Source organism: Elephantulus edwardii, unplaced genomic scaffold (genome assembly GCF_000299155.1).
Source record: "Elephantulus edwardii isolate Elephantulus edwardi_28Jun2011 unplaced genomic scaffold, EleEdw1.0 scaffold00150, whole genome shotgun sequence".
Classification (NCBI taxonomy): domain Eukaryota; kingdom Metazoa; phylum Chordata; class Mammalia; order Macroscelidea; family Macroscelididae; genus Elephantulus; species Elephantulus edwardii.
This window is the reverse complement of record NW_006399900.1, coordinates 2444855-2470126: the sequence shown is the minus strand read 5'-3', so window position 1 is coordinate 2470126 and position 25272 is coordinate 2444855.

Here is a 25272-nt window from a genome sequence, read left to right as displayed (position 1 = left end):
ATAATATCCATTAGGGGTCATGTTCATAGGTAAGTCAGAAGTCCATATTTCATGGAAAAGTCTTCTGAAGAGTAAGTGATTGAAACTAGAAGATATTTTTCACTGAAGTTTTTTTGTGGGAATTATATTTTCACTTTATTTTTCCTTTTAGCTACTATTCCCACAGAGCCTTACAAACATCAGCCAACTGTAGACTTTCAGGTTTGACTCTCTCATTTTATTGATGAAAAACTAGGCAAGAAATGGTACTTTTAAGCTGTTGATTTCTTGGTTTTGCTCTTTTCTTTTTAAAAAATAAACTCTTCCCTGGGCACTAAGTTGATCTGGTAGCCAAGAATTCACACTTACTCTTTTCTGGTTATTGTAAAAAACATCAGTGTTCATTCAGTCAACCACATGGCCTGGCACAGGAGAATTCTCAGAGGGTGCACCTTTCCTTTCTAGTCCTGGTTAAGTCCTTGTAGGAAGAATCAGAGAATGAGAATGACCTGCATGAGATTTTCAGATTATTTCCAACTTTAGTGAAACTCCCATTGTTGTTGTTATTATATGCCGTCAAGTCCCTTGAAACTCATAGCAACCCTATGTACTACACTTCTGAACCTTGCTCTATCTTAAGCCAATCTCATTGTCTCTGACACACCTAACCCCATTATTAAAGTCACTGAGTTTATTCATCTTGTCCAGGGTCTTCCTTTCTTGTGCTGTTCCTCCACCCTTCCAATCATGGTGTTCTTCCACAAGGACAAGGTCTGTCCTTGCAACATGCCAAATTATGTCAGACAAAGCTTCAAAATCCTTGCTTCCAAGGAGTAGCCTGGTGTCATCCTCTCCAGGATGAATCTGTTTGTTCTCCTAGCAGTCCATGATATTTTTCAATACTCTAGCAGCACCACAACTCAATGGCACCAATTCTCCTTCTATCATCCCTAGTCATTGTCCAGCTTTCTGTTGCATAGCAAGGAATTGTGAAGAACATGGCCCAGATTAGGCACAGCTTGGTCTTCAGATAGACATTGTTGCTCTTCAGTACTCTAGAGAGGTCCCAAACAGCAGATTTTCCCAATGCAATTAATCTCTTGATTTCCTGTCTTCTAATAATAAGAGTGTTGTTTGTGGAGCCAAGCAAGCTGAAACTGTTAACAATTTCAATCTCTTCACCATCTGCCATCTGTCATGAGGCTGCTAATTGGCCCAGTGGTGAGAATCTTTGTTCTTTTTATGTTGAGTTTCAATCCATGTTGAAGGCTGCTGTCCTTAGGTCTTCAAAATATCTTTCTAACCTTTGTGGGGGGTTCCAAAGAATTATAGCTCTGTTTTCCCATTTTATTTTTAAAATTTTAAATACAAAGGAATGTTCTCTAACTTAAAACTCCACATAGGGGATTGAAGGTCTCTGAAGGACACAACTGTTAGCAAAAACACAGCAGCCAGAGCAAGTGGCCTACTCAGAATCCCTCTCTGCAGTTCCTCAGGGATAAAGTGAGAATCTTTCCTGTAGCTTACAAGACTTGAGAATCACTCAGAAGAGTCATGCAATTCTTAACACTCATTAACACTTAGAAGGGATTAACCAATGTCTAGTTTGTTTACTTGTTTCTAAGCCAGGGAATGGAAGAAATCATGTTTTCCTCACTCACAGCTTTATTCCTGGTGTTTAACAGAGTCTTGACACACAGCAGATGAGCAGCTATTTTGATTTTTGAAATAAGTAAATGGGATTGGAGCATTGGCTCTCTAGACTAGAAAACTAAATGTAGTTCATAGACATATACTGAAAAAAAGAATTCTCTTAAGGAAAAGACTCAGGCATTTGTAGAGTTTGGCAAGCCCCAGGTTCTGTGAGTCAGATCTTAAGAGAAAGACTTCACAAGTATCATCAGAGGCTGATGAATCTAAGTTCAGCAGGCAAGAAAAGCTGCTGGATTTGCTGATGAATCTAAAGAGGCAAGGTAGGCTGCTAGTTCAAGTTCAAGTATTGCAGATGACAAGCCAGTGGCAGGTCCAACTCGAGCTAAAGCAAGAGAGTACTGCCAGATGTCCATTGTAGGCTATTTCTCAGAAGAAACTTCCTTTCAACTCATTGGCTGCATAGAGCAAATCTCATCAAAGGAATGAGTATATATTTGAGTTAATGACACAATTCTCTCTCTATAGGCTAGCTTAGTGATAAGGAATTGGGTTGCCAATACACAGTATGAGGTTTGAATCCAACAGCTGCTTCACAGGAGAAAGATGGACAAACAACTTCCATGAGATTTGCAACCTCTGAAAACCCTCTGGTGGGTCAGCTCGCAGTAGATTCTGAGTGAACAATAGTAAACAAGAACAATCAGCAAACCAGAGAAACATAGGAAGCTAAAGTGACCCACAGCCTCAACTATTATAGAGCACTTTTAAGATTTTTTTTATTTGCCATACATTCATATACATTGTTTCATGCACATATATTGTGCTTTATGGAATAATTTACATTGTTTTATATAACTAATTCCCACTGCTCTATGTCTTTTAATACCCTTTCTTTTCAAATTACTATCCTTTCTTTTCAAATATCCATTGAACCTTTCCTATTCCTTCACACCTCACCCACATACTAACCTGTTATTCTCATGTTTTCCTTCCCTTCCTCTTCTTTTTTTGAACATTTATGCATATCTTGCTTACTTGACAAAAGTGGCCTTATGAATTGTTTGTCTCTCTATGACTTAGTAGTTTCACTCAAAATAATGCTCTCTAGACTCTCCTATGTTGGGTTGTATTTTACATATACCTTGTTGTTGTTACACCCGAAGGGGGTGTTTAGAAACGAATTCTGCCAACATCTGTAATAAACAAAGAATGCCTTTATTTCCCCATATATGGAGGCTCTTTCCCTCCCTCTTGAGTACCGACCTCCCGCAAGGGAGCAACAGAGCTAGACCCCCAACGGACTATGGCTTATAAGGAAGCTCTGAGATCATCCTCTCAGGGTGGGGTGATTTGGAACATGCTTGGTGGTTGGTGGTTGGGACACTCAATCATGTGGGTCGGCTTCTGATTGGCGGGCATATTCTGCCTGCCTCTCCCCACCCCGTGCTTCAAGAGCCGCTTTCTGGAGTCACATAGTCGCTTTATCGTCTGGTGTCTGCTTCTGGAGTTAATGATTCTTGTTCAAGCTTGAATTATGGCTAGACTTTCGGGGTTGGGGGAGGTCTCCCCTGGACACCTGAAACAGGGATTCATGCCATTCTCTCAGTTGTTCTTTAGTGCTGCATAGTATTCCATTGTGTGAATATACCACAATTTCTCTACCCATTTGTTTGTTGATACACAATTCGGTTGTTTCCATTTTCTTCCTATTGTGAATAATACTGCTATGAACATGGATATAAATATCTCCATTCATGTCTGAGCTCTGCTTTCCTTAGGAGATAGTCTTAGCAGTGGAATAGCTAGGCTGTATGGGATTTTTACATTCAGCTTTTTGAGGGAACATCAAGTTGCTTTCCATAGTGATTGTATCACTTTACATTCTCAGTAGTAGAACATGAAAGTCTTAATCTCTCCACATCCTCACCAATGTCTTTTGTTTGTTGTCCTATTGAACTTTACTACTGTTGCTGGGGTGACATGGTATCTTTTTGTAGTTTTGACTTGCATCTCTCTTGCTAACACTGAATGTGAACATTTCCTCATGTGTTCATTGACCATCTGAATGTCCTTTTTTGTAAAGAGCCTTTCATGGTTTTTTTTCCCATCTTGTAACTAGGTTATCAACTTTTTCTTGTGGAGGCCCTGAAGTATTAAAAAAAATTGTAATTATGGGACTTAACATCTGAAATGTCATTGCCAATTTTATTTTGGCAGTCAGTAGGCTTTCTTTCCACTCTATTGGGAAATTTTTTTTATGCAGACAAGAATTTGATTTTTAAAAGTTCCTTTCATAGATGTGGATTTCATAGTTGTGCATTTTAGGCTGTATTTACGAACTTATATATGTCATAGACTTGGGCTTCTAAATTTGTTCCTATTTCATCTCTGATTATCTTTATGGGTTTTTTATTTTACTCCTAAGTTTGTAATCACTTTGAATTGATTTTTTGTACAGTGTGGGAGGTGGATTCTGTTTCACTTTTCTGTAAGGAGATGTTCTGTTTGTCACCACCATTTGTTAAAGAGGCTGTTGTTACCTCAATTAATATGTTTTGATTCCTTATCAAATATCAGTTAAACCATAGGCAGTTGTTGTTTTGTGCCATTGAGTTGCTTGCAACTCATAGTGACCCTATGTACAATAGCTCTGAACCCTACTCTATCCTGAGCCAAGCTTATTGGCTGTGACACACCACTCCCATTACCCCAGTCACTGAGTCAATCCATCTCATCCAGAGTCTTCGTTTTCTATGTTCTTCCTCCCTCCCAAGCATGATGTCCTTGTGCAAAGACTGGTCCCTCCTTGCAACATGACTAAAGTATGTCAGATGGAGTTTCAGAATCTTTGCCTCTAAGGAGCATATTGGTTTAATCCGCCCTAGGACAAACTTGTTTGTTCTCCTACCAGTCCATGAATATTCAACTCTTCTACAGTGTCAAAACTCAAAGACATCAATCAATTCTCCTTCTATCACACTTAGTCACTGTCCAGCTTTTTGATGCTCAACAGGTAATTGTGAAGACCATGGCCCAGATAAGGTGCACCTTAGTCTCCAGACTGACTTCGTTGCTCTCCAGTACTCTGGAGAGGTCCTCGACAGTAGGTATTTCCAATGCAATTCATCTCTTGATTTCCTGACTGCTGGTACCAAGAGTGTTGATTGTGGAACCAAACAAATGGAAGCTATTAACAGCCATCTGTCATGTTGCTGCCTATTGGCTCAGTGGCACAAATCTTTTGTTTTCTTGGTGTTGAGCTTCAATCCATATTGAAGGCTGTATGTAGTCCTTAATCTTCTGCAGAAAATGCCTCAGGTCCTCCTTAGTTTTGGAGAGCAAAGTTGTGTCATCTGCATAATGTAGGTTGTTGATGAATGTTCCTACATTCCTGATGCCACATTCCTCCTGGGTTTTCTATTATACTCCATTTGTCTTTGTGTATGTTGTTGTACTAAAGCAATGGTTGGTTGGTTTTTTTTTCTACTACAGGGAGTGTGATGCCTCCTACTTAATTTTTATCTTTCAGAAAAGCATTTTTTATTTGATTTCAGGAATAAACAAGTGTTAAAATTTGGGAGGTTTTGAGGAAGCTTCAGTCACTTATCTTGGTCAAAGTCATCTTAGTCCACTGTCAAGTTGACTTTGTATTTTCTCATAGGGGCACATTTGTTTACCTTGATTTATTAAAATACATAGGCTAGAGTTTCTTTTTGGTAGATTTTGTAAACAGAAGAGTTACTGGTTGTGTAAATAGTTAGGAACTTGGTTGCTAACTAAAAGTTTGAGAGCTTTAACTCACAAAGCAGATTGAAGAGAGAAAGACCAAAATGGTCTACTAGTTTGTTATCTAGGTTCATTATGAAACATTATCCACTGAAAAACATTCCAGAGGAACATGTAAGCAGAGAAATCTGTAGGTGGTACAAAATGTGAAGTACAGGACTACCAATGGAAAGGCTTGCCATTTAAACCCACGCAGAGTCACCTTGGGTAGGAAGATCAGATTATGTGCTTCTGAATAGTCACAGTTATGAAAACCCTATGGAGAACAGTTATACTCAAAACCATACAAGGTTATCAGGAACATAATTCACTTTACAGAGATTTTACTTAGTATTTTGTTAAATGTTAGGAAAGGAACATTGATAGTTCAATGGTAGAGTTCTCATCTTCCATGCAGGAAACTAAGGTTAGATACCCAGTCAATACACCTCATTTGCACCCGCCAACCCTCTATGTCTGATGACTTGTGTGTGACTATAATTTTGATTAGATTTGAGCAGAGCTTCGAAACTAAGCTGTGCTATGAATAAAGGCCTAGTTTCTTCCTACTCAAATCTGTCAATAAAAATTCTGTAAATAACAACAGGATTGTAAGGGTTTCATCTACAACTCTGTGGTAGGGATGGTGCAGGACTGGACAGTGTTTCATTTGTGCATGATGTCACCATCAGTTGAGGGTCTCACTTTCTAACAGCAACAACAACATACATAGGCTAATGTGGCAGAAAAGGCCACCCTCTATCGTTAGCCCTGGCCTTTACCAGATAGAAAAGTCTTACTTTTGTTGAGTCTCTATTGACTCAGGGTGACCTTCCATTGGATTTCTGAGGTTTTACATCTTTATGGGAGGAGACTAGCCATGTTTTTCCCATGGGGAGACTGGTGATTTTCAAACCACTGACATTTCTGTTAGTATCCTAGAAAAGACACACTACACCAAGATTCCACTAGATTTGATGTTGTTAGTGTTGTTGTGTGCCATAGAGTTGGGAATGATTCATAGCTAAACCTCCAGTGGGTTTTCAGAGGCTGTAAATAACACAGAATAACTGCTGAAAATGATCCAAAAATGACTGGAACAGCACATCAACAGAGAATTGCTAGAAGTTTAGGCTGGATTTATAAGAGGCCATGGTACTGGGGATATTATAGCTAATGTTAGATGGATCTTGGCTGAAAGCAGGGAGTACCAGAGGAATGTCTGTGTTTCATTGACTATGCAAAGGCATTAGACTGTGTGGATCACAACAAACTGTGTCTAATTATGAGAAAAATGCTAATCCCAGAACACTTGATCATTTTTATGCAAAACCTATGCTTAGACCAGTCAGAACAGAGCAAGGAACACTGCACGGTTCAAAACTGGATGCCAGGAATGTGTGCTATCTCCATACCTTTTCAACCTATATGCAGAATAGATTACCTGGGAGAATGAGTTCTGTAAGGAGAAATGTAGCATCAGGATTGGAGAAGACTCATCAACAATCTGTGCTATGCAGATGATACAAGCTTGCTTGCTGAAACTAAAGAACCCTTGAAGCGCTTGCTGCTGAAGATCAAGCACAGCAGCTTTCAATATGGATAGAAGGTCAACATCAAGAAAACAAAGATTCTAACCACTCAGCCGATTGGCAGCATCATGATAGATGGGGAAGAGATTGAGATTGTGAACAGCTTTAATTTGCTTGGCTCCACAATCAACACTGTTGGTACCAGCAATCAGGAAATTAAAAGACGAATTGCATTTGGAAAGTCTGCTGTCAGAGACCCCTCCAAAGTACTGAAGAACAATGAAGTCAGTCTGGAGATTAAGATTAGGATGAATCAGGCTATAACCTTTGCAATTACTTGCAATATATGCATCAGAAAGCTGGATAAATGGCTAGGGATGATAGGAGAGTTGATGCCTTTGAGCTGTGGTGCTGTAAGAAGAGTATTGAATATACCATGGACTGCTAGGAGGACAAACAGGTTCATCCTAGAATAAAGGAGACCAAGCTGCTCCTTGAAGGCAAGGATTCTGAAGCTTTGTCTCACATACTTTGAGTATGTTGCAAGGAGGGACCAGTCCTTGGAGAGGGACATCATGTTTGGGAGGGTTGAGGGACAGCACAAGAGAGGAAGAACCTCAATGAGATGGATTGATTCAGTGACTAGGGTAATGAGGGTAGGTGTGTCAGAGACAATAAGATTACCTCAGGATAGAGCTGGATTTAGGGCTGCTGTACATAGGGTCACTATGAGTCTCAGGTGACTCAACAGCATATAACAACAACAACAACAACAACAACAACAACAAATAACACAGAAATTTGTCCATCTTTCTCCCATGGGGCAGCTTGTGGACTTGAACCACTTCTCTTTGGGTTGATAGCATAACTCTTTAACTTTCAACAATTACCCCTTGAGTTGTTTTAATATTTTTGTTCTTGTTATATTTTATCTCCTTTCTGTTTATGCTGAGATAATCTCAAGCTAATAACATTGCTCCCATAAAAGATGAGGGACTCTGCCACATACAGTGACAGAGCTCATATACCTTCTGTTTCTAACTCTTAGTAGTTTGTACTGCTGACACTTCTGTACAATTTCAAACCTCAGAAGTAGAGAATCTCATGATCACAGCTAATGTACCTGGTGTTTGCAGAGGTTGTCAATAATATAGGAGGATATTGCCTCTGGAGATTAGCTCAGGAACCACTGACTGATTCAAAGGTAAGCATTCTAACGAAATGTCGTGTGGGTTAGCAGTGATATTCAGTTCAGACTGTACCACCAGACTTCTGTAAATTAATGACAGGACACTACTTTGTGTGTGATCTATTTCACAGAGAATTTGAAGACATGGCTATAATGCTCAGGATCCATTAGATGGCTGTCTTGCATTTCTTTCCATTAGCTTATGTTGTTTTTCCTGACCGGAGTGCAAAATTCTGCTCCTCTCCGGAGAAAGCTGCCCAGCTGTGCGGGGGAATAAATACTAGGAGTATCAGAGCAAGAATTTCTGCCTCAGTTCTGCATGGAACTTTGGGCTGTTTTGGTTTGATCATATTTCTTTGTTACAGAATATGAAGATATGCTGGAAATGCAAAAGATTCCATGTGAAAAACGAAATATTAGAACTTTGTAAATAAATCAGTATAAAATTTAAAAAACTATTTAAAAAAGATAATGCTGGAATGTTCCTCTTGAACAGAGCTGGGGCCAAGCTTGCTGAATCTGAGATTAACTGTGAGCAGCGATGGTCTGGAGCAGAGGCACTGGGCTAAGTTAAGAGTCAGTCAGGAGGTCAGTTTTTCCCCCATTACTTATACTAAAGGGACTTCCAGTGGTTTAGTGGCGAGGAATTGCATTGTCAGCCCAAAGGCATATGATTCAAATCCACAAGCTGCTCCACAGGAGAAAGGTGAGAAATTTCCTCCTGTGCAATTTACTACGTCTGAAAACCCACTAGAGGGTCAGCTGTAAGACTTTTCCAACTTGGTGTTTTTCCCTAACAACAATTTATACTATTGTAAGGTTATTTGAAGGGCTTGAAGCACTTGTTGCAGAAGATCAAGGAATGCAGCCTTCAGTAGAGATTATTGCTTCTCAGTGTCAAGAAAACAAATATTCTTATCACTGGATTGATAGGCAGATGAATGGAGAGGAGATTGAAACAGTTAACAGCTTCATCTTACTTGGATCCATAAACAACAACCTTGGTATCAGCAGTTAAGAAAAAAGGAGACACATTGCACTAGGAAAATTGAGGAGTAGTAACACCATTTTGAAGATTAACCTGCATCTGATTCAGGCCATAAGTCTTTCTGATTATTAGCTATGTATCTGAGACCTGGTCAATGAACAAGGATGATAATATAAGAATTGACACCTTTGAGCTGTAGTCATGGAGAAGAGCACTGAACCTCCAATGGGCAGCCAGGAGAACAAACAGATCAGTCTTGGAGAGGGTGCAGCTGGAGTGTTTTTTGGAGGCAAGAATGATGAGGCTTCATTTCACATATGTTGGACATGTTGATATGAGGGACTATTCCTTGAAGAGGGACGTGATTTGGGGAAGGGTGGAGAGTTGGCAAAGGAGAGGAAGACTCCCCATAAGGTGAATTGACACGGTGACTGATGCAATGGGCTCTTGTGTGTCAGAAAGTGTGAGGATGGCACCATATCAAACAGGGTTCTGATCTTTTGTTCATAGGGTTACTATGAGTCATGCTTAGCTTGAAGGCACCTAACAACAACAACAAGGTTGCTTTGAGTCAACATCAACACAACAGAAAAAGGTTTGATTTGAACCCTTGCCATGGGAAATAATTGTGGAAGATGCAATAGTATTACATATATTTCTTCCTTATGGACTATATTGTTGTCTGACATTTTGTGTACACAGAAGTACAACATCTATGATCCAACTATTTTGTACATTAAAGACATATTTTTTTAAATATCAGAACCCAGATCTATGAAGAAATTAACATGGATTGCCATGATTAAAGTTATATGTCAACTTGTATCTGGGCCATAATTTTCAGTGGTTTGACAGTTTTATAATGATATAATTTGACGGTTCCATGATGATGTAATCAACCTAAATTTTGTCCTCTCATGTCGTCATCCTACATTGTTCCATAATGTTGATTTTCATGTAATGACTGGTTTTTGAAGACCTAGTTAAAGAAGAATGTATATGCCCTCGGTTTTCCATACCTCTCTAACCTTGTCATGGTTGTCTCAGATAGAATACCATTCTCTCTGTATTAGCTTTGGGCTTTGCTAAGTAGATTGGTTTGGTCAATGGAAGATAGGCATAATACTCTAGTTATAAGCTGAGTCTCTAACATTCCTTTCTGTTTCTGTTCACTGTCCCTCTGCTTTAGAAGAGTTTGCTTGGGTTTCTCTTTTTGAGGCAAGGAAAGTCTCACAGGACTACAGTCTAGCCATACGCTTGTGATCAAGGAACAAATGTTATAAGCTACTGTTTTGTGGTTGTTTATCATTTGGTGTAATTGCAGTAATATCTGACAAACATAGATATTTTAAAGTTCCATGATTTTAGACAGATTAAGTTTTTGTGTTGCTTTGCTTTTCTGAGTTATAATTTGCACATAAAAATAAACAGATCTTTAAGTTTTGCAACTATTTCATCTCAAAAATTTTATACAGTTGAACCATCACCATTTAAAGCAAACTGCTGAACATTCTTCCCTTTAAGGGATTCTATCTGGCAATTCCACCTCCCTCACAACAGAGACAAACATACTCTGATTTCTATGACTATCGTTTTCCAATTCTTCTGTTGCACAGAAGTAAAGTCAATGATTTCTTTTGATCAACTTAATTTTCACAAATCATCCATGTTGTTATGTGTATTTGTAGTTCGCTCATTTTTGCTGATAACTAGCATTCCGTTATATAAATATATCACAATGTTGCTTGTTTCTACACTTATCTTAGCTCATAATAGACATTTATATTGTTTATAGAGTAGGGCCAATTGGCAGCATCATGATAGACAGTGAAGAGATTGAGATGGTTAAAAGCTCCAGTTTGCTTGGCTCCACAATCAACACACCAATAGTCAGGAAATCAAGAGATGAATTGCACTTGATTTTTACAGTCTTATTCATGTCAGTGCTTCTGGTCAATCTATTGTAGTTTTAATTTTCCTTTACCTTCTTTAATGAAGATGAAAAAATTTTTTGTTGAAAATCCTTTGTCTAGTAATTGACATTTCATATGTCTTTTTAAAAAATTATTATTATTATTAATTTTTTTGTGTGTGTACCGTCAAATTAAATCTGACTGGTTCAGGAGGAGTTTGCCCCTCCTTCTCCAGCAGAGGATCTGGTGGATTTGAACTGCATACCTCTGGGACTGCAGTGCAGCTTCATGCCACTAGGCCACCAGACCTCCCTTGGAATATGTCTTTTTTAGATACACACTTTGCAATATTTTGTCCTACTTCATTCTGTTAATAACTGAAGACTGAGTGTTGAAGTTTTTGTTTCTGTGGGATTTGTCTATTTCCCCCTTCAGTTATGCCAGGTTTTTGCCTCTTTTATTTTAAATATTTTTATTAGTCCATCACTTATTTAAAATTATTTATATTTTCTAGATTAATTTCTTCTTTTATCTGTATGAAATGTCCTTCTTCATCTCTTATAATACCTTCTATTTTGTAGTTTACTTTGCCTAATACTACCACAGCAAGTCCAACTTTCGTTTGCTTACTTTTGCATATATATTCTTTTCTCTCTTTTGATTTTAAGGTTATTTGTGTCTTTATATTTAAAGGGATTTCTTTAAACCAATTAATTAGGTTTTGGATTTTTGTTCTGTCTGGAAAACCTCTACATTATAATTGGAACATAGTTTTTACTAATTATGCTCAATGTAATTATGCTGTGGTTTGGTTTATGTGTACCATTTTATTAGTAATTTTCTGTTGGCTCCCATCTGTTTACTTTTCTTTTGTTTTATGGTTGCAGCTTTTGTTGTTGTTGAAGTGAACATTTCCATTATTTAAAAAAATATTTCTTTTCAGTGTTCAATTTCATCTCACGTCTTGATTTATTTATATCACTCTTGAAATAGTTGTTTTTAGATTATGATGACTGCTTTTAATTAATCACAGTCTACTTCAGCTGATAGTCTACTCCTTCATATATGTTGCAATATTTTGTAATAGTGTAATTTAATTTCTTTCCCTCTGTTTCTTAGTAACACAGCTGTCCTTTCTTTAACTATAACATGCTATAAACAGTAAAGTATATTTTATTACTTCTATTTTAGTTAATAGACTTTAAAAAATTTGATGTGATATAAAATTTATTTTTACAAAATATAATATAAGATAATGAAATTATTTTATTCTATTAGTTAAGAATGAGGTCTCTGACCAAAAGTCCATGCAGAAATGAGGCTTAGCAACAATCATGTACATGAACTTCGAGTGGATCATTCAGTCCCAAATGAACCTTAAACTGTTTTTAACTATAACTGATAGTTGGACCGAAACCTGAACCACTCAGTTGCATCCCTCCTGCACTCTTTATCTTCAGGAACCCTGTGAGATAATAAAGAAGTTGTTTTGCTAACTCAAAATTCCTCCTCTCTCAGGTTCAAATCCACTAGTGTGTCTGAGGGAGAATATGGACAATGTCCTGTGTTATACACAGAGGAGGGTCAAAGATAAGCTGATTAGGATTATAGGCAGCAATAAAAAGCCAATGTAGCAAGGAATTGTGAGGAAACACAGAGTACTCCAAAACAGTAATTAGAAATTTTAAGATGCTCCCAATTCCAAATATCCATTTGCATCATGATTAAGTTAACATTGTTGGCTGTGTGTGGCATAGATGAGTCAAGTGCCCTGACATGGCAATTGGGTTCTCCAAGCACAAGGGATTCAGAGAGAGAAAGCCCAGGTCCCAGTTCTTTATTGCCTTTGGAGTTGGACCATTGGCACTAAATCTTGCCTCTTGTGCTTAACTAACTTGGTGATCTTAGGGAGTTTGTTTGACTTCTAAACTTTAACTTACTTGTGTATCTTATCAAGTTGCTATTCATATCTACATAATAGAATTTTTAGAGTTAATATGGATGACATATATAAAGGGGTTATTATATGTCTTAAACATGATAATTGTTCAGTGAATCTCAGCTCGTATTACTCATAAAAATTGGTCTCAAGCAACTGATTTCAGGCACAAAGATAGACATCTAATAAGGTTACAGTTTCTTCTTTTCAATTTTATTGGTAACTTGTTTTAGTCATTTCAAGAATAAATTCAACAGAAACATTTTCGTTTTCTTCAGTCAACTAAGTTCAGGAACCCAAGTATTAAAAGAAATGTTAAGATGCATTCAAAGCATTTAATTAGTAACCAATGTGACAACAAAACCATTGAAAGTAATCAGTTGGTGAAAGGTTAATTAACTTAATCTTTATTAATTCATAACAGACTGAGCTGTGCTTCAAAACTCTTTGTAGGATGAGACTTATGACAGGAAAAAAAAATCAAAGGAAGAAGCCCAAACTAAACTCAATCCAAACTACTCACTTGTTCACTGGCCTCCAGTCAGAAATGACACACAGCTGATCCTCATGTGGGTTTGTAGAGGCTATAAAATCATGCTGGAGGAGATTGTTCATCTTTCCCCTGTACAGAAGATGGTGGAGTAGAGCCGACTGTCTTTGGATTGGGAGTACAGGTCTCTATCCATAAGGCCATTGGGACTCCCTAACCCAAATAAGCCAAACAACAAACAAGAATGTCAATGTCACTGTCAAACAACTCAGCCAGTGTTTTGTGTTTCTTCTTCTTCTTTTTTTTTATTTTTCTTAAGACCTGTCGACTCCTGAATTTGGGATTGGCACTGGGAATACTGTGGAGATGAAACAATCCAAAAGGATGGCTAAGCCAACCTCTCTCAGGGAAGCACTTTGAGTTGCAAAGGAAGTGAGAGAACTGCACAGTGTCCTGAGAGAAGTCAAAGATCATTCTAACCAGGAGGTGACATTTCTCTGGTTCTGGATTCTCTGTTTTGCAACTTTTCCCATCATCCTGACTTCTCTCTGGTCTTTCTAGTTCCTGAACCTAAATGGTGCAGGCAGTTAAAGTCACAGCCTTGAGAACACTGGAGCAGTTGCTCTCTGTATTCACATGGTCACTCTAAGGAATAGTTGACTAGAGAGAGGTCAACTAACAGCATCCTTCCTGACAGAAAGATTTCAAACACCAAGGAACCGTTTAGGTAATTAAATGTATCTTAGCAGTGACCAATGGCATAAACCCAGGAAGGCCAGTAGAGACAGGGGCTCAAGTGAAAATTAACACTTCCAGGTAAGCAGACGCATTTACAATTTCAATGAATTTAAGTTAATACATTGAAATCAAGGAGGTGACTTTTAGGAAATAATTTCTCCTCTTTCATTATATGGTTTTGTTTTATCATAATTCATTTCTATCTGTGGTTTATTTTGCCAGAGTTTTGCAATATTACAATGAATAAATGTTAAAAATGCAATCCTCCTAGCTGCTTTTCCATCTCAACTAACTTTGACAATATGTTTGCTTTCTTTGATTAGACATAATAATGCCCAGCCCAATATAACAGCATGGAAAGAAAAAGACCCCTAGTGTCTTAGTCAACGTATAGTTATGAGACACAAAAATGAACCTCTTGCTTCTCACTTGAACAAGGTGACATTGTAGGTGTTGTTGTTGTTAAGTGCCATTTAGATGAGAATAACTCATGATGACCCTAAGAACAACAAACCTTGACCTTGTCCTATCCTGTGCCGTTCTCTTCATCTCTGACACACTAGAGCCCCTTGCTGCTGTGTCAATCTATCTCATTGGGGGGTTTCCTCTACTTCCTTTGCTGGCCTTCACCTTTCCAAATATGGTGTTCCTTTCCAAGGAATAGCCTTGTCTAGCTGCATGTCCAAAGTATAAGAGACAAAGCTTCCCCAACTTTGCCTCCAAAGAATATGCTGGATGTACTTTCTCCAAGACATACCTGCTTGTTCTTGTGATAGTCAGTACTCTTCTCCTGCACCACAACTGAAAGGCATCAATTCTTCTCTGTCATCCTTATTCATTTTCCAGTTTTCTGAAACACAGCAAGTGATTGAGAAGACCATCTACGTCTTAAAACTGACATCATTACTCTTCATTATTTTGGAGAGATCTCTGACAGTGAACTTGCTCAAAGCAATACGTCCCTGGATTTCCTAACTGCTCATAGTAAGGATCTTGATTGTTGATCCAAGCAAGAGAAAATAATTAACAGTTTCAGTACTTTCTCCATCTATCATAATGTTGACTGTTGGTGTTGTGATGGGGCCTTTATTTTCTCGATGTTGAGGTGTAATTTACACCGAAGGCTGAAGTCCTTGATCTACAGTAAGCTTTCTTGTTCTCCTCACTTTCCTCAAGCAAGATTGTGTCATCTGCATAATGCAGGTTGTTAACGAGCCTTCTTCTGATCTTGATTCCACAGTCCTTTGCAGAGTCGAGATTTATGAATTATTTGCTTATACCGATTGAGTATGTATGGAGAAAAGATAATTACACAATGATCATCTCTCTGCTTTTAAACCATGCAATGTTTCCTTGCTCCATTTGGACAACAACGTCATGATAAAGGTATAGATTTCTAATGAGCAAAATTAAGTGTTCAGGGATTCCCATTCTTCTCAATGACAAACATAATTTGTTATGATCATCTTCAGAATCAAGAGTTTATTAAAAATGGCTTTTCTGTCCATTGCCTTACTTTGCCACGTGGTTGGGAGGAAATATGAGAATAGGATATATTAGCCTATCCACAAGGAGATTGACTAGTTTCACCAGTCCATAAGGAGATTTTCTAATCTTGCTATTAAATGGATTAAATTGATCCAGAAGCAGCAAGGATATTCTCCACCAGCAAAGAAGAAGAAGCAGCAAGAAAAAGCAACTTATCCTTCAGGGCCAGAGAAACAGCCATAGCAGTTGAAGCAGAGGACCAGAGAGCAAAGACTCTCTCACAGACAGAACCAGAGCTAAGCTAGGAGCCTTTGCTCAAGTCTGTTGGACAACTGGGATGGGCCATGGGCAAAGCCAGTATTGGTAAGATTGAGAACTTTGTAACAGACCAAAAGCTGTGAGGCTAAAGGCTGAGGTGCCCAAGAGCACATTTTGGAAGCTATCGTGAATGTATTCTGCTACGAGCCTTTTGACTTCCTCAATATGGTCTGTGAGCATGGGATTTGGGACCCAGTAAAGCAATAAGATTGGTATTGAGATGAGCAGAAAGAGAAATGGGAGCATGAGGGACACGTCTGACCTCGTGGGGATTGACTTGGTGTTGTTGAGGCTGCTGAGAGGAACAGATCTTCTTTGTGAAGTTAGTAAATGTCAATCATAGCCATGCGCATGTGACTCTTGTTCTTTTTACATCCACACAGTCAAATGCCTCTGCATAGTCAATAAAACACAAATAAATATTCTTCTGGCATTCTCTGCTTTTAGCTGTTGCTCTGGTCCTGAAGGATGAGTTGCTTTTTCTTACTTCTTCTTTGCTGGTGGAGAAGACTCTCCTTCTGCTTCTGAATCAATTTAATCCATTTAATAGCAAGATTAGCAATCTGCCATCCACAATATCCTTGGCACCACAACTTTAGTTGTTGGTGCTTATATCTGAATAATAGTTGCATTTAGAAGTCAAAGAGGAGGAGATTAAGAATTTCTGCTAACTTTTGCAGTCTGAAACTGATCAAATATGAAATAAAGAAGTATTAATAATTATTGGTGATTGGAATACAAAAGTTGGAAATAATGAGGAAGGAATGGTAATTGGAAAGTACAGATTTGGTGATAGAAATGAGGCTGGATATAGAATGATTAAATTTTGTACACTCAGTGATTTATTCACAGCAAATACCTTTTTTTAAAAAATATTTTATTTATGTCCATTCATTTTTTATTGCACAGCAAATACCTTTTTAAAAAAACCACAAAAGATGCCCTTATACATGGACCTTACAGACTGCACAGGAATCAGATTGATGGTTTCTGTGGAAAAAAATTATCAGAGAAGCAAAATATCAGTAGTCAAAATCAGAGCAGGTGCCAATTGTGAAAGACAAAATCAATTACTTATGTGGAAGTTCAAACTGAAGCTGAAAAATTAAAACTAGTCCACAGGACCAAAATATGACCTTTACTCTATCCCAGTTGAATTTAAGAATCATCTTGAAAACAAGTTTCAGTCACTGTCCACCAATTCTCAAAGACTAGAGGAACTAGTGAAAGATATCAAAGACATTATCTGTGAAGAGAACAAAAGGCCATTAAAGAGACAGAGGAGAAAGAAAAATGGATGTCAGAAGAGACTCTGAAGATTGCATTAGTGTTGAGAAGCCAAAACAAAAGGAAGTGATGCCAAAGTATAAGAACTGAACAGAAGAGTTCAAAGGTCAACTTGAGAAGACAAAATATTATAATGAAATATGCAAAGAGGTGGAGTCAGAATATAAAGGGAAGTACCTACTCAGCATTTCTCAAGCACTAAAAATTTTTTAGAAGTGAAATAACATGACAAATATTGAAGAAAAATTAAGAGTGGTTAAAGAAACCTCATCAGATGCAACACGGGAATAAGATCAGCTACCTTTATGGAAAGATATGTTGGGAAAGCCCACTATCACCAGTGAAAACAAGGTCAGAAGCTAAATATCAAATGTGTATATTAAAAATAAAGTTAAAGAAAATGAAAACAAATCCACAATGCCAAATTAAAATCTTGATTATATCTCACCTGAATTTAGAGACCATCTCAAGAAGAGACTTAATGTACTGAACATTTATGAAGAAGGCTAGGTGCATTGTTGAGTGACATCAAGATCATCCTGTGTGAAGAAACCAAGAAGTCATTAAAAGGGCAAGACATATAGGATTAAAATGTATATCAGAATAGATTCTAACACTTTTTTAATAATGGGCAGAAGTGACAGATAATGAGAGTAATGATGAAATGAGAAAGTTCTAAAAAATATTCCAAAGGACTATTCAAGAACTTATAATAGAGTATGCAAACACTTGAAGTCAGGAAACCCACAGGGAAGAGTACACTTGGCATTTATCAGTGTGAAAAATGGCAATAAAATTTCAATCTTCAAAATAAAATAATAAATTCTATGGACAAAAAAATCTGGAGGAGAGCTACCTGGCCAGTTGACTGGAAGAGATACATATTTATTCCTATTCCCAAAAAAGGGTGATTTGACAAAGTGAGGACATTATCAAACAATATCATTAATATCATACATAAGCAAAATCTCACTTAAGATGATCCCAAAATGACTGGAAAATTACAGAGAACTACCAAAAGTATACCCTGGGTTAGAAAAGGCTGTGGCAATAGGGACATCATTGCCAATGCCATGCGGATCTTGGCAGAAAGCAGAGAGCACCAGAAGAATGTTTATCTGTGTTTCATTGACTATAAAAAGGCTTAGAACTCTGTGAATCACAACAAATTGTGCTCATGAAAAACCTATAAAGAGGCTGCCATCAGAATAGAGCAAGAAAACACTACATGTTTCAAAATAAAAAAAGGAGTATGCCAGGAATGCATCCTATCTCCATACCTTTTCAAGCTATATGTAGAACAGATCATTTAGGAGGCTGGTCTTTATGAGGAGGAATGTGGCATCCGAATTGGAGAAAGTTCTAATCAACAACTTGTGTTATGCAGATAACACCATCCTACTTGCTGAAACTGAGTAGGACCCAAAGCATCTAATGCAGAAAGTAAAGGATTACAGTTTTCAATATGGATTAAAGCTCAATGTCAAGAAAACAAAGATTCTCAGCACTAATCTGACAGCATCATGACAGATGGAAAAGAGATTGAGATTGTTCACAAATTCCTCTGGCTCAGTCCACAATCAACGCTAATGGAACTAGTAACCGGGGAACCAAAAGACTAATTGGATTAGGAAAGTCTGCAGTTAGGGAGCTCTCTAGAGTGCTGAAATGCAAAGATGTCAGTCAAGAGACTAAGATGTGTCTGATCCAGGTCATGGTCTTCACTATTACTTGCTATGTATCAAAGAGCTGGACAATGAATAAGGATGACAGATGAAGAAGAATTGTGGTGCTGGAGAAGAGTGTTGAACATATGGACTACCAAGAGAACAAACAAGTCGGTCCTGGAGAAGTGAAATCAAATGACTCTCCAAAGACAAGGATTTTGAATCTTCATCTGCCATACTTTGGGCAAGTTTCCAGAAGGGACAAGTCCTTGGAGAAGGACAAGCATACTTGAAAGGGTAGAGGGACAACATAAGAGACGAAGACAATAATGTAGATGATTGATACAGTGACAGGGATATTAAGGGCAGTTGTGTTAGAGACAGTGAGATTGACTCAGGATAGGACAGGGTTCAGAAGTTACTATGAGTTTCAGATTGACGGCAAATAACAACAATAGACAAAATATTGAATGATGCAGAAAGCATAAAAAATTACGGAAAAAAGAAACAAAGATTCTGTAACAGTAATAATTTACTTCAAATGCAACCATTTCAAAAGGTAGCACATGAAAAGGAACCAGTGATAATGAATGAAGAAATCTAAGAATGAAGCTCACCACCAAGAAGACAAAGATTTTCACCACTGGGCCAATTAGCAGCAACATGATAGATGGAGAAGAGATTGTGATTGTTAACAGTTACAGCTTTCATGACTCTACAATCAACACTCTTGGCACCAGCAGTAAGAAAATCAAAAGATGAATTGCATTAGGTAAATGTGCTGTCAGGGACCTCTCCAGAGTACTGAAAAGCAACAATGTCAGTTTAGGGACTAAGGTGCACCTAATCCAGGCCATGGTCTTTGCAAATACTTGCTATGCATCAGAGAGCTGGACAATGACAAAGGATGACAGAAGAAGAATTGATACCTTTGAGCTGCGCTGCTAAGGAAGAGTCTTGGACACACCATGGACCACCAAGAAAACAAATTGGTCTGTCTTGGAGAGAGTTTCTCCTTGGAGGCTAGGATTTTGAAGCTCTGTCTCACCTACTTTGGGCATGTGGCCAGGAGAAAGTGATCCTTGGAGAAGAACATCATACTCAGAAGGGTGGAGGGACAGCCCAGGAGAGGAAATCCCTTGATGAGATGGATTGATACAGTAGGGAAATGGAGGTAAGTGTCTCAGAGTCAGTGAGACTGGCTTAGGACAGGGCAGGCTTCAGAGCTGTTGAACATAGGGTTGCTATGAGTCACAGGTAACTCAATGGCACATGATGACAATAACAACAATAACAACAAGCTGCATTGAAGGCATAAGCATTAAGCAAGATCCCAGAAACTGAAAGAACACCAACTGAGATGTTTCATCAAACAGATGCAGCATTAAGCATGATTGTTAGTCTTGTCCAATAAATTTGGACACATTTTCCAACTTTCTAGAAGGCATTCATATATGTGGCAATTCCGAAGAAAAATAATTTAAAAACATACAAAAATGACAAAATTAAATCCCATGTAATTAAAATTTTGCCTAAGATTATTTTTTAAGTGGCTGGAGCAGTACATCAACAAATAACTCTAGGAAATTAAAGCTGAATTTAGAAGAGGGCATGAAAATATGTGTGTCAATGCTGAAGGATCTTGAGTGTAAACAGAGAATACCAGTCAAATGTTTACTTGTGTTTTAATAGCTATGCAAAGTCAATTGACTGTGTGGATCATAACAAATTATGGAATTTTGAAGAATGGAAATTTCAGAACACTTAAATATGCTCATATAGAATCTGTAGGTAATGAATTGTTTGAGTAGGACAACAGGATACTGCATGACTAAAATACAGAAAATACACGCCAGGGTTGTATCCTATCGTTTAACCTTGGCAGTCTAGATGCTGAGGAAAAAAATATGAAAAGTAGAACTATATAAATAAGAACACTGCATCAATATTGGACAAAGGTTTATTAACAACCTTTAATATTAGAACTTAAAGTCTTTCAGAAAATAAAGAAGATTTGAAGCACTTGCTGATGAAGCCTAAAGACATCCATATATGTGTTAATTACAAAAGCCTTCAGTATGGATTACAACTTATTTATATATAAAAGCACCAATGGGCAACAAAATCAATATAAATAAAGGTTTAACTTTTCAAAGACTTCACTTTACATGGATTCAAAGTCAACTCTCATGAATTCAGCAGTCAAGAAATAATAATTAAAAATCCAAGCATATTTGATTGGCAAATCTGTTCCAAAGGATTTCTTTAGAGCATTAAGCAACAAGGATATAATTTTGAAGACCAAGGTTCATCTGATCCAAGTTCCTGCTTTTTTCAAAGAACTCATATGCATATGGAGGTTGCACACTGAATTTGGAAGTCTGAAGAAGAGATGTCTCAGAACTGTGATGTTAGTGATGAAATCTAAGTATATCACTCACTGCAAAAAGATTAAAGGTATTTGTTTTTTTAATGTAGCTAATATAATCCTTAGAAGTGAGAATGGTCAGAATTCCTTTAACAAGCTTTGCGCACATTACTGTGAGGGACCAGTCCCTGGAGAAAAACATCATGTTTAGGAAAGTAGTGAAAAGAGGAATGTCTTCTGTAAGGTTGATTTACATAGTAGCTATGACAATGGTCTAAGCAGAGGAGAGATAGGGAAAACTCAGGATTATGCGGTACTTTATCCTGATGTACATAGGATACAAATAGAAAACAAACAGTTTCATCCTGGAGAGGGTTAAACCAGGCTACTCCTTGGAGGCAAGGATTCTGGGGCTTCATCTGACATATTTTGGACATGTTGTAAGGAGGGACAGGTCCTTGGAGAGAGACATCATGCTTGGGAGGGTGGAGGGACAGTGCAGGAGGGGAAGACCCTCTATGAGGTGGATTGATTCAATGACTGGGGTAATTGGGATGGGTGTGTCAGAGGCAATGCGATTGGCACACGACAGAGCAAGGTTTAGGGCTGTTGTATGTAGGGTCGCAATGAGTCACAAACGACTTGACGGCAACAACACACATAGGATACTGAGTCTGAGCCATCTTGATGGCACCTGTCAACAAGAAGAAGAAGGAAGTAAATAGTTCTTTTCAGATGGGTGAGAATCCCTTAGAGATTGACATGTTCAAAGGGTAGCAAGGGTAGTAGCATTGCATCTAGCAAAGATACATGGCCATTCTGCCCACATCTTTATCATCTAGACACTTAGGAGGCTGTTGATGGAGAGAGAGCCAACTTCCTTTTAGCTGTAGCTGAGATGTCTTGGAAAGGATTATTCCGGGGTCCAGGAAAGTGTTTCTGCCTGATCTCAGCTATTTCACCAACTAACACCATGAAAAATCTGCACACTTGTGCTGATGTCTGCAAGGAGACTATGCTATGCTGAGATATATTTTAGTGTGACCTACAACTCTATTAGGGATCTCTGATGTACTGGTAAGAGACCCATGTTCAGATCCTGGAGCCACAGAGTCCAGATTAGACTATGAGATACAGGAATAATCAGACTTCAGAGCTGTCAAGTCCATTAGTATCAATTTCTTCAAATTAGATGAGTTTATTTTCTCTGCTCTTCTATCAGTGCTGGGATTGACTTTATGTCAGTTCTTTACAGATTTAAATCACACAGTGATATGAAATGCATTTCTGTGTTAGACATGAACTTTTGCAATTAAGTTTTCAAGCCCATTTTATTTAACTTGAATCATAAGTTACAACTTTCTAACCATCTTGTCTTTCAGACTTCTGCCCAGGCCTCTGTAACCCTGTGGTGCCTGGCCTGACCTCCAGCTCGTCACCCATAGACCTCTACTCCACTATACAGGACCTGCTGCAAGGTACAGCTGCCTCCACTGATGCCTATAGATTTTTGTCTTGTTCCTATGGCTGCTTCCTGCCTCACAGTATCCAGTGTGGAGCTTCCTGAGTGAAGCAGCTGGATTCTGGAAAATAGGTTATTTTGAGTTAGTTTAAAGTTGTATATAAACTATTTGGTCATTTTTGTGTTTAGTTAAAGATCAAGTGTAAGCACATTGGTCACTTTGATTCAGTTAACAATCAGTTGCAGCTTGGAAACTTTTCATTTTAACCAATCAGGATTGGCCTTTATATTTAAAAGTAGATTGGGTCCTTGGGCCTGTTGTCCTCAGACCTAGTGTTAACTGTGTATGGGGAGAACCTTGTTCTAAATGCTACATTACCTCTCTGTCAGTTTGCTGTCCCGAGATAATTTGGGGGTGATGTGATACTGAAAGTTATGCTACTGGTGTGTCAAATGTCATAAGATTATCCATAGCAGACAGGTTTTGGCAGAGCTCTCTGATTAAAACAGACTAGGAAACAGGAATAGTCATCTACTTCTTAAATAACAGGCCTTTAAAAATCCTATGAACACTAGAGGAATGAGGATAGTTATAGTGTAGTGGTAGAGCTCAGATAGTTAGTCTAAATAAGAAAAAACAATAACAAAAATTATTTAAAGTTGAAACATGAAATGTATATAGCTTGAATGTTGGAAAACTGGAAATTGTTAAAAATGAAATGGAGTGCATGAACATTGACTTACTATGCATTAGTGAAATGAGATGGGTCATCTTTGACCACTTTAAATCAGATAATTATATGGTATACTATGCTGGGAATGAAAAACAGAAGAATGGTGTTGCATTCATAACCATAAAGTCAATTTCAAATTCTATCTTGAAATACAATGTTGTGAGTGACAGGATAATATCCATACACATATAAGAAAGATCACTATTATTTAAATATATGCACCTACATCTAGAGCCAAAGAGGAAGAAATTGAGAATTTTTATCAAATCTTGCAGTCCAAAATTGACTGAACATGCAATCAAGATATGCTAATGATAATTGGTGACTGGAATGCAAAAGTGGGAAATAATTAAAAAGAATAGTAGCTGCATAACATGGGCTTGGTGATAGAAATGAGGCTGGAAAGAAAATGATTGGATTTTGTATTTACTATGATTTATTCATCGCAAATACCTTTTTAAAAAGACATACAGGATAAATTTACACATGGATCATATATGATGGGCTGAATAAGATTCAGATTGACTACATTTGTGGAAGAAATCACTGGAGAAGCTCAGTACTGACAGACACTACTAGACCAGGGGCAGAGTGTGGGTCAGACCATCAATTACTCATATGCAAGTTCAAATTGAGGTTGAAGAAAATGAAAGTAAGTCCACAGGAACCATAATATGATTTTAAAGTGATTCCATCTGAATTTCAAGATCATCTTAGGAATAGGTTTGAGGACTGAACACCAATGATTAAAGACCAGATGAGTTACAGAGTGATATCAAGGATACCATCCATGAAGAAAGCAAAAGGTATTTATAAAAACAGAAGAGGGGAAAAATAGAAATGGAAGTCAGAAGAGACTCTAAAAATTGCACTGGAGTGTCAAGAAGTCAAAACAAAAAGAAAACATGCTGAAGTAATTGAGCTGAACTATAGATTTCAAAGGGCAGCTCTGGAGGGCAAGTATCATAATGGAATGTGCAGTGAGCTGGAATTTGAGAATAAAAAGGGAAGAACTCACTCTGCATTCCTTGAGCTGAAAACTGGAAACTGAGAACTGAAAAACAAATTTAAACCACATGTTACAATTTTGAAAGATACTATGGGTAATAAATTGAATAACTCTGAAAGCATCAAAAGAAGGTGGAGGGAACACACAGAATCACTGTACCAGAAAGAACTGATTGACACTGAAAAACTTCAGGAAATGCCATACAAACAGGAGCCAATGGTAATGAAGGAGGAAGAAGCTGAACTGAAGGCACTGGCCAAAAAAATAAGGCCGCCAAAATTGATGGGATGCCAATTGACTTGTTTCGACTAATAGATGCAGCCTTGGATGTGCTCATCAGTCTATGCCACAAAGTTTGGAGCTGTCTGGCCAACAGATTGGAAAAGGTCCATATTTATTCCCATTCCTAAGAAAGGTGATCCAACTGAATGTGGAAAAATTTGAGTAATATAATTAATATTACATGCAAATAAAATACTGCTGAAGATCATCCAAAAATGGTGAGGATAGTTTATAGATAAGGAACTTCCAGAAGATCAAGCAGGATTTAGAAGAGGCTGTAGCACCAGGGATATCATTGCTGATGTCAGATGGTTCCTGGCTGAAAACAAAGAATACCAGAAAAATGTCTATATGTGCTTTACTGACTATGCAAAGGCATTTGACTGTGTGATTCATAACAGGTTGTATCTGACATTGTGAGAAATGGGAGTCCCAGAGCATGTAATTGTGCTCATGTGAACCCTATGCTCG